Source organism: Humulus lupulus, chromosome 5 (assembly GCF_963169125.1).
Source record: "Humulus lupulus chromosome 5, drHumLupu1.1, whole genome shotgun sequence".
Lineage (NCBI taxonomy): Eukaryota > Viridiplantae > Streptophyta > Magnoliopsida > Rosales > Cannabaceae > Humulus > Humulus lupulus.
In genome coordinates this window covers 17,903,134-17,913,964 of record NC_084797.1, presented here as the reverse complement: position 1 = coordinate 17,913,964, position 10,831 = coordinate 17,903,134, and positions in this window count along the sequence as shown.

The window sequence follows — 10,831 nt, the reverse complement described above, 5'->3', positions numbered from 1 at the left end:
CTATAACGCTATGCACCCCTCTACTAGATAGCATTCTTTCCCCCGAGGGTAATTCCATGACAAACTTATCTCTAAAAAGTTTGCATGGCTTATCTAAGCTATCAATCATAATCATAGAGACAAAGGAATGCATCGCTCCTGAATTGAAGAAAACATTGAATTGCTTGCCAGAATTGTGATCTGACCCGATACTACTATATTGTTAGCATCTGCCTAAAATTATGTAAGAGTGAAAACTCTGGCTGGTATTAGCTTTTCGTCCTTCTTTTGGTCTCTCAATTTTGGGTAGTCTTTCTTGAGATGACCTTCATCTCCACAATTGAAACAACCTTTCGTCTTATATCGGCATTCTTTTTAATGCTTTCTCTTGCAGATAGGGCATTGGGGATATTCCACATAGGGCTTCTTATTCATGTTACTTTCTGATCCAGTCTTACTCTTCTTGTCGGCATTTTGATTTTGACCATCGTCATGTTTTCGTTTGTGATCGTTTGGTCATTGTTATTCTTTTTGGCATCCCTTCTGGCTGCACCTTCCTTCCAGATCCTTTCTTCCGCCTGCTCAGCTTCCAAGGCTACCTCTAATGTTTCTACATAAGAGGTTATTCCCCGAATCAACTTTACGTCATGAGCTATCATAGGTTTTAGTCCCTTCACGAATCTTTGAATTCTTAGCATCTCTGTGGGTACCATGTCTGCCACGAACTTAGCCAGCCTATCAAACTTCCTGGCATACTCTGTCACAATCGAATTCCCTTGAGTAAGCATGATGAATTCGTCCACCCTTGTGGCCAGAATCGCAGGACTGTAATACTTCTTGTTGAACACTTGGATAAACTCATCCCATGTCATAATGTCCACATCTCTAATCTGCTTCACTAAATCCCACCAGATGCAGGCGTCTTTCTTTAGCAAGCTTGAGGCACATGAGATTCAATCCTCATTTCCTAAGTGCATATGTTCCAATATGGATTCGACCAAACGAAGCCATTCTTCGGCTTCTTTCTTGTCCTCTTTCTTGTTCGTTCAGTCTTCCAAATCTTCTTAGTTCCTGCTCCATTTTTCTTTTATGTTTCCCCCAAAAGAGAAAATTGTAAAAAATAAGACAAACAAACAAAAATTATAACCTAGCCTATTGTGCTACTGTCTATTAGGTCCATCTATCTATTAAAACTATCCTATTAAAATTAAGTCCAACTCGGGTAAATGGGCCTTAACAATTGAATCTTCCATGGAGGAGAGCTAGGTTCAGTATATCGTACCCACTACTAAGGCCCCCTAACTTCCACTTGGACCCAAAAGACAGGAATTTCAACCCTTGCCTTATTAATTGTTATTCATTTTAATTCGATCCAATCTAATAATGCAAAGCAAATGGGCCTTCACAAATGGGCTAACCCATAAAAGAGGAATTTAAACCTTACACTTTCAATTGAATCCAAAATTCTTCACATTTACTAACAATATAAATAAAAGGAAAGAAATAACATGTTTTATAAAAATAAGAAATTAATTACAAACTAGCGAAAAACTTCTAAAAAGAATAATATAAAATAAAACTTAACAATGTGTCCTTATATTCTTCTAATCCTCTAAATCAGATCATTCTTCTAGCATAACTTGAGTGAAGTCCTCATAATCCTCTTGGGTGTAGATAAATCTTGAAGTGAAAGGAACTTGACTTAGAAATCCTTCCCTAACGTTGTCTGGTAACTGATGAACCCTTTCTTATATTTCTCCATTTGGTAGGATTATTTCTTCAAATATTCTAAAATTTCATGCAAACCTATCTGTTGAGTCTAGTTTTTGTCATGTTTAGGTGGTGTTTTAGGTAGTCTTTTATGTCATTTTTCTTTCATTTAGTGCGGGTTTATGTTGTTGCTTGTTTGTTTTTGTAGTTTTTGTGAATAATAGGAAGATTTGAGTACTTGGAGGAAAAATGTCCAAAAAGAGAAGAAATATCCAAGTTTTGATAATATTTTTTACAAAGGATGGATCTCAACATGATTTGGATGCATTGGTGATTTTTCAGGCTTAAAAATGCAATAATTGAGAAATGTCTTAAGGGCCACGGCATGAGCACTGTAGAGCGGCGGCAAGCCCTTGAAACAGAACCTACGTTTCGGAGGAGAAACTTGGGCCGCTGCATGGCTAAGGAGAGCCGCGGCATAGAAGGGCCAAAAACCAGAAATCAGAGACACAGGCCGCGGCATGGATTTGGGAGAGTCGTGGCCCGCCTCTTCAAAAACTGAAAAGATTAGGTTTTATGTGGAAGAAAAAAATGAGAAAGAGATATACGGATTTTTGGAGAGTCTTGGAGGCTAATAAGGCTGGGAGAATTTAAAAACTGCATGTTTTTCATCTATTTTCTTATGTTATTTTTAAATTTCTTTGTGATTAGAATTACAATTATGAACTAATTTTCTGTTTAGGATTTTTAATTGAATCCCTAGTATGAATTAATGCAATTTCAATTTTCTTCTTCATTCTCTTTTCAATTCCTTATAACATGTTCTTATTGATTGATTATTGATTGACCATCTATAGTTATTATATATATGTTTTTTAATCAAAATCTGAGAAGTGCGATTTGAATTTGCTTCGGTTATATTGGACACAATTCTAATTTGGAACGAGAGTATCTAGATTAATTGTGTAACTATTTATTGGGTTGTTGAGATTAATGCTATCTTTGTGATTCAATTTACCATAGAAATATAGGAAATTGTAACTTAGGTTAAGTTTATAATTCATAATATGATTATAAGCTGCTTTTGTCAACTCATTAATTGAATAGGCAGAAAGAAGAAGAATTTAGTATTTTGTATTAGGGGGTGATAGGGAGGATAGTTGATGAGATTAAATATCCTAATTATTCTTTCATTGTTTAAATCCAAGGTTTTGTTGTTATTTGTTGTTTTATTTAATCTTTAATTATTGTTTCTGTAGAAATTATCGAGAACACAACGTTGGATCATAAACATAAACATTGCTCTTTTATTGAATGAAAATTTAAAATAAGTAAATGGATCCATGGTTTTACAAAAATAAAATAATTGTCACTAGCATACTAAAATGAGCAAAATTAAATAAAACTTTAAAAGAAACATGCTTTAATTAAAATAGGCCCGCTAGATCTTCCTCGACTATATGGTCCCCATGAGTACATCACAAAGCTCCTAGGTCCCACTCGCCACCGACCTTTCTATCTTTAATTGCTTGAATCAACAACATTATAAGGGATGAGCTTCTAAGCTCAATAAGGAAAATACAAACTAGAGTCAGTCATATAATCATTTAATCAAACATATCATAAATTTCACAAGAGACATAACAGAACTTATTTATACTAATCATACAACATCATAAGACCCTAGGTCATAATATGGCCTAAGTCATAATCATACATCATAATCTAAATCATAGTTCATAGTCATAAGTCATAATCATAACTATAGGTCATAGGTCATAAGTCATAATAATAGGTCATATGTCATAATAACAAGACAGATACAATAAAAAGATAAGTGCTTATACATGGGTGGCAATTAAGCCCCAGTCATAAGTCTGTCATACAAGTTTGGCAACCGAGCCTACCAGACATAAGTCTGTCATACATCATTGGGCGCCTTAGGTCCAGCCACACTTACCCCTTTATTGTACCTGAAATGTTAGGTCATACAAAACATAAACTAGGTCATAAACTAAATTACCTAATTTTCCTTACCTTGAGTGTGGAGAGAAAAAGAAAGAGAAGAGATTGCTTGCAATAGAAAACGTCCAATCAATCTTAAATACAACATAAGATATTTATATTAGAGTCTTATAATAAAACTATACTTTCAAGAATTTTCTAAACCTCATAAAGTCATATCTTCAACCTAGAACCAAAATGATGAAATCCCGAATCTTCTCTCTAATGTCTATCTCCAACAACAACACCAAGAGTTTGGATACTTGGGTAGATTTTGGCTATATATTGGCTTAATGAGGTTCAATATTTCAACTATAATAAGGTTTAGAAAGGCAATAGTGTTTAAGGCAAAATAAAGAAAATAGAAGAAAAAGATCATGAACACCATAAGGACTAGTGTTTTGGCTATGACTATGTAGAGTGTTTATGGCAAAATGGAGAGAGCTTTTGGGACTCTGGATTTCAAAATTATGAGAGGTCTTTGAGAGATTTTGAGTGTGAGAAAAAAGGTGAAGGGTAAGTCTCTATTTATAGGCTTCAAACCCCAACTCCCTTCCTTGATTTTCTCCACACTATTCAACTTAAATTTTAAAAATCAAACCTTCCCTCCACTATATCATTTTGTCCGGCCTAGTGTTACTCCCTTCTTGTTGCTATATCATCTCCAAGTATGCCACATAGTCTCCATGTGGTTCAAACTTTAGTCAATGTCCAAACTTCTCGTAACTCTGGACCCTTCTGTAGCTTTAGAAGCCCGATTTAAACCATTTTTATATCGTTGGAAATCTAATTCAATTATCTACAACTTTGTAGAAATACTATTTTTCCAAAATCATAATATAACTAGGCCAAAACTAGGTCCGAAGTTACAGCACCCTAAAGTTACGAAAACTTCATTTACTTATCTAACTCTTAGTTCAACCATCACACTACTATCTCTACTTAGTTATTTGACTAGTTAAATTAAATCTTTTAAATCCCCATTTATCTAACTCTTCTTGACACATAGTCACTTAATTCAAATAGATCTAATCTTGCCTATCAAATATTTAAAAAGAGTCAAATCCTTCCTATTCTTTGTGCCAAGTCTAAGACTAAGCTATTTTGGTTTTTATTTTATTTCTAATACTTGAACTTAGTTTAATGCCACATGTTCACTTCTTATCCCATCAAATAACATATGCATTTAATATTGTTATACCCAAAAATTGGAGATCAATAACGTGGCAATAAAGGTGACGTATGGCAGTACATGGTCCATAAAAGACACATTAAATAGTCAATAAATACATTGACTCCTCAGAGTTGTGATAAAGGACCCGGTAGACTGACGAAGAATTTGGACTACTTGAAAGATGTCATAACCAAGCCAAGTGCACCTTGGTCCTAGGAGGCTAAGGAGAATGCATCCTAGGAGAGCTAAGGAGAGTGCATCCTAGGAGGCTAAGGAGAATGCATCCTAGGAAGGCTAAGGAGAGTGCATCCTAGGAGGCTAAGGAGAATGCATCCTAGGAGAGCTAGGGAGAATGCATCCTAGGAGAGCTAAGGAGATGCATCCGAGGAGAAACATGGCATGTTAGAGGGGAGTTCCATGTTGGAGGAGTTCCATGTAAGCCAAGAATTGAGACTTAGATTTTGACAAGGAGAGCATACACAATGTCCGATCGGACATAGTTGAAAGATGCTAGAGGAGAGTGCCTCGAACTTGTCCAAGGTGAGATGCCAAGGAGGATGCTTCGGACCACCTTGGTCCGAGGAGAAGGCAAGAGAAGGTTGGCTCGGACCACCTTGGTCCGAGGAGAAGGCCACAAGGTCCGATCGGACCTTGATTGAAGGAGGTAGGCTCGGACTTACCCGAGGAGAGAGGCCAAGGGAGTTGGCTCGGACCACCTTGGTCCGAGGAGAGCCAAGCATGCATGACCTTTGGTCCGAGGAGAGCCATGCATATATCACCTTGGTACAAGGAAAGCTTGAAGGAGTAATCAACATGCATGTGAGACTACATCAAAATCTAAGGAACAACTTCAGCAAGAATTAGTCTAAGCACCCAGGAATCTCTCACTCCTCACTCAAATTGAGGAATCAGTTGTATTTTAAATATTTCTTGTAATATAAATATAAGATGAATAATAAAATATCCATATCTAAAGGGGATATCAGTTGAGGATCCTAGGCCTATAAATAGAGGGTTGGTGGGATCGTAAAGGGGCTTCTTCGGCTTCTTCTTTCTAGAGAGAGAAAATTGGGTCTGAGTATTCTAGAGAGAGAAAGTGCTGAAATTTGAGAGGACTCTTGTATTTTTGCAATCTGTACTGAAGAAACTCAGTTGGCTCAGTCCATCTGATCTTGAGTACGGATCCATAAATCACAACTCTAAGTGGATTAGGCTATTACCGACAATCGGGGCTGAACCACTATAAAATCTCTCGTGTGTTCTTTATTTTCTTTATTAAAATTGTCTGTTGTCGTTTACATTCTCTTGAAGGCTTATCGTTATTGACGTTCTCACGTCGTTGGCTAAAAATGCAGTCAACAAATACTTAATAAAACTATATAATAATTTAATCATATGCTAAAATAATTATTATTACCCAAACTATAATTATTTCTAAGTCATAAAATCATAACTTAAATACACTACTACAAAAAAGGCTTTTCTCTACGGCTTTTTTACTTAATACACTGCGGTTTTCGAGAGTATTGAAAAGCGCAGTGTATTCGACCGCAGAGAAAAGTGGTACACGAACCGTGGAGAAAAGCCACACTTTTCTCTGCGGTTGTGATAAGCCAACTCAGGAGAAAGGCCACTTTTCTCCGCGGTTGGCTTATCACAACCGCAGAGAAAAGTGGGTTTTCATAAAAAAATATATTTATTTCAATTTCGATTTTATATAATTATTTTGAATTCTGATTATATATATTTTTATAATTATAACCTAGCCTTTTTAATAAAAAAATTCATTTTCAATTTTAATTATATATAATTAATTTCAATAGTATAACGTAATTTGTTAAATTGTTATATATACATTTCATAACTAATACAAAATAACTGGCTAGTAATGAATCAATGACTTTAATCTTTCTAACCAATATAAGTTAGCACTTTAATCTTACATACATATGAAAACTTATATTTCATAAATAAATGGCATTAATCTTGCTAACCAATCACTTTGTAGTGGTAGTAGATCATCTTTGACATTGTATTCTTTTTTGATAAACCACTGCAAAATTGAAAAGTTAATATAAATTAGATAATTAAATATTATATCTAGTTTTTCTTAAGCAAAAAAAAAAAGAGTTTAAAATATAACATACTTTCTTCTTGATAACTTCTGCCGGATTCAGTGCATTTACAAGATCATAAATGTATCTTAGTACATAATAACCACATTCATGACTTTCAGGTTGTTTTGGACAAGAACCTCTCAGCAATTTTGTAAATGTGCCAATGTATTCATTTTCGAAACATTGTGCGTATGCTCTACAAAAATTAAAATTAATTAAATACATATTATACTCTCAAATTTTTAAAATTAACAATGCATACATTACAATTGAAGAACTTACTTTTCCATAACCTCCTTAATTATTGGTGGAGATTTATGATTTTTTAAAGGGTCCAAAATTATGGTCATCCCCCGCATCATCACGAGCACCAACATCCAATGTCGACTAAAACAATAATAAATTATGATTATTATAAAATTAAAATTCAACCATAGTAGTGATAATATTTAAGTAGTTCATTCTTACTCAACAATCCAAGGAATGAAATATATTTGGCCTCATCTATCCATAGTCATCATCCATTTGGCTGTAAGATCCACCGTATAATTTTTACTTTCATCATTGCCAATAGAAAGATGTTCGGTGTCAAAAAATTTGTATAATTGTAGTGAATTTGGGTGCATGCTTTCCCAAATGCATTTGTAGAATCAATCATTCATATTACATTTTCAATTAATATCGCCAAAAAAAAATTGGGCAGAGTTTCCTCTATTTCTATAGCATATCCAAAATTATTAGTACCTATAAATTCAAATCAAACAAAACATACAGCAAACAATATGCATGTTCTCAACCATAAGCCACCGCAGCACACAAAATTCGCAGAACCTACTTCACTAAGACACACATGTTCTCAACCTTTTGTTTTCTCCGCAGCACACAATTTCATCTCAGAACTTACTTCACTACGGATGAATATCTAATATATTCAAACTCCTCTAATAGTTTGTAATGACATAACAGATTGAGTTCAATTTGAATTTATACATACCTCATACCAAACAGCATAGCTGAGGATCCAATATTATCCATGGAGGTTGCTTGATAAATGTCTTCCGAAGTGATGAAGATAGCCTCGCGTTCTCCTATAAACTCCAGGTCAATGGGAACTTGTACAACCCCATCTATTCCTTTAATGGAATAATACTCCTTCACTATAAATTTTAGACTCAGATCAATTTTGTCCCATTGGTTATCTGTTAACCAATTTGAAGGTTCTAGTTGAGTTATTTCAACGGGGATGACTGTGTGAGATCCAACTGATGATAAATGTGGGCTTGGTGATAGGGATTTGTGTTTAGATGAAGATGGACCCTACATAATAGCATTTAACATATCAATATAGTGTACCCATTTAAAAATAAAATTTAAATATCTAAGCAAATAATTTTATACCTGACAAGTCACAATTAAATTTTTTGGCCAAGGCAGGAATGTGTCTCGTGCGTCCCCAACATATCGTATGTTACCAAAGGGAATAGGGATCTCAGCTTCTTCTTGTAAGACATCTATAAGTCAAACCCTCGCAACTGAATCATCAAGTACATTTCTATGGATGGTAATTTGGCTACCCATGCTTGGTACAATGATTACACCCTTAGTCACTACATTGTCAATATTATCATAACACAAATGAACTTCATAGCTCGGCGGTGGCGGAGACTCATAAATTGATGATCCATCATCTTCATCAAAATGACAGTCTTCGATTTGATGAAAATGATCATCTGCGTTGGGGGCAGGTCGATAGACTTCATCACTTGTATTCTCATAATATTGTCCTTCATCAAATTTTCCTTCATTATAGTATCCACACTCATCGTTTTCCTCATTATATTCTTCATTTTGAGCTAATTCCTCTTCTGTCCTAAATTTATGTCTTTTTAGCTCTTCAATCTCAGCTTTTAGCCGATCAATCTCCTCTTTCGCAGTCATTGTTTTATATTTTTTTCTAAACATTTTGGAAACGGTCGCAATGAACCTACAAAATAATCAATAAAGTCCATCAATAAACCAATCTAAATAATCCTTAAAAGAAAACAACCATTATAAAACATCATAACCGCCAGCTCAAACACGACCTGAGTGTTCTGGTGTCCCTAATGCTTGAGTCAAGATGTCATCTCGACCCTGAGCTCTAATTTCGCCACGACTCAATTTTTCTTTGACGTCCTCCTACTCAATATATTGTTGGTTAAATTAGTTTATATAAATAAAAACAATATATTGATTATAAAACCTTAGAAAACTCACTATCTTTTTGGCAATCTGTTGGTCCAGCTCTGTCACGAGAACTTTATTTTTTTCACGCGATCTAAGCCAAACTTGATACATATCTGGATTTTGAATATTTTGTTCTTTTTTCTGCAATGTACAAGATAATTATAGTTATATGTTGCGATAATATCAACCATTATTTAAACTTTAATATCAATTATACTTACCAAATCTTCTCTTATATTAGCCATTCCTCTACGAGAGGTTCGATGCCTTGACTTCATTAGTAATGCACGTGCTTTTGTTCTTGATGCACTTTTTGAAACTCTGGACTTAGACGACCAGATACAAATTTTAACCATTCCCTCTCGTCAATTATATCGCTATACTTCTTCGGGGGAAATTTGAGTTCTTCCATCATACCCATTTCAGCCAAAGGGTTGATGTACTCGGTAGTGAGTTCACTTTTAAAATCTCTCATTATTTTACCACCTTTATCAAAATCTCGCGTTTGAAGGTTTGAGGAATGCTGTGACCACCCTGAGAATATAATTAAGAAAAGTAATTATTAAATTTGGATATCACACATAAATAAATAAATATCATAATGATAATTTCTTACAATGATATCCTCCCATAGACCGTCTTTCAAATCTTGTGGGACCTTCCTCCAATCACCTGAGTTGATAGAAATCGTGGCTCGTACTCTAGATCCAAGATATGATATCATGTTTGTATACACATCACCTATTGGTTGTCCCAAATCGTTCCATTCAAGATTTTTCTTGATTCCTTTGGCTTTTTGTTGTTTTACCACGAACATGATGTTTCTCTTTGTCATCTCTTTTATCCGCCATCTGCAACACACAAATTAATAATCACAAGTGTTAATGCATTATATGTAGAGTCCAAGAACTTTACTTAGCTAGTTAGATAGTAGTATAATAGTAATAGTAGTTGTATTTTTATGAACTGTGGACTTTGGTTCAGACCGGGATTTATTTGGACACTCATAGTAACACTTGTAGATTTTCTAAGTTTAACCTATAGTTTAAGAATATTAATTTTAACCTAAGGTCTGATTAATATGACTGATATTGGTGGTGATAAATATTATATTATAAGGTTTAGATAAACCCAATAAGAAAGTAACACTTGTCATGTGTATGTTTAATGATAATTAAGTATTTTTTAGGAATAAGTTTATTAAGAGTAATATTTGAATATCCTAACGGTCTATCAGCAGCTTTGAAAACGTTAGGGGACTCAGTTAAGGCTGTTTACTAAATTCAAATTAAGCTAAAATTGTGTAATTTCGTGTTTAAATATTCAGCGTATGCCGATATATCGCAACTATAGGGGGCGATATATCGCAGTACGGGGATACAAAAAACACGAAACTTCGCACGATTGCCTCGGGCATGCTGGCCCAGGCGATATATCGCCTCCTTCAATGCATTTTGAAAGTTTTTGAAAATGTTCTCAATTCAAATCTTTAACCTCTTGATAAGTTCAACATCTTTCTGAACGAGTCTTCAGCCTCTGTTGAACGATAATTCAAATATTTTTCACTTAAAAAGCCATTATTTTTATTCAAGTTAAATGAAGATCTTTTCATTCATAAACT